This window comes from Sapajus apella, unplaced genomic scaffold (genome assembly GCF_009761245.1).
Source record: "Sapajus apella isolate SASKATOON/1434 unplaced genomic scaffold, GSC_monkey_1.0 scaffold6006, whole genome shotgun sequence".
Lineage (NCBI taxonomy): Eukaryota > Metazoa > Chordata > Mammalia > Primates > Cebidae > Sapajus > Sapajus apella.
In genome coordinates, this window is record NW_022442930.1 from 410 (window position 1) to 707 (window position 298).

Below are 298 nucleotides of genomic sequence, written 5' to 3' on the forward strand. Positions count from 1 at the left end.
GGGAGGCAGAGGTTGCAGTGAGCCGAGATTGCACCACCACATTCCAGCCTGAGCCACAGGGTGAGACTCGGAAAAAAAGAAAAAGAACCCGTTGGCCCAACAATTAGACTTCTTGGTCCTGGGAGAGGAAGGGCAGTGGAACATAAAATGATCAATCTTTGAAGGAGGAGATGGCCTGGGATACGACTGTGAGGTGTGTGTGGAAGGCTAGGAGCTCCTGGATCCCTGAAGGAGGCAGCAGCCTATAACCTCCTCCACCCTCTGGAGCTAGGGAAAAGGGGGCATGGGTTTGAGCAGG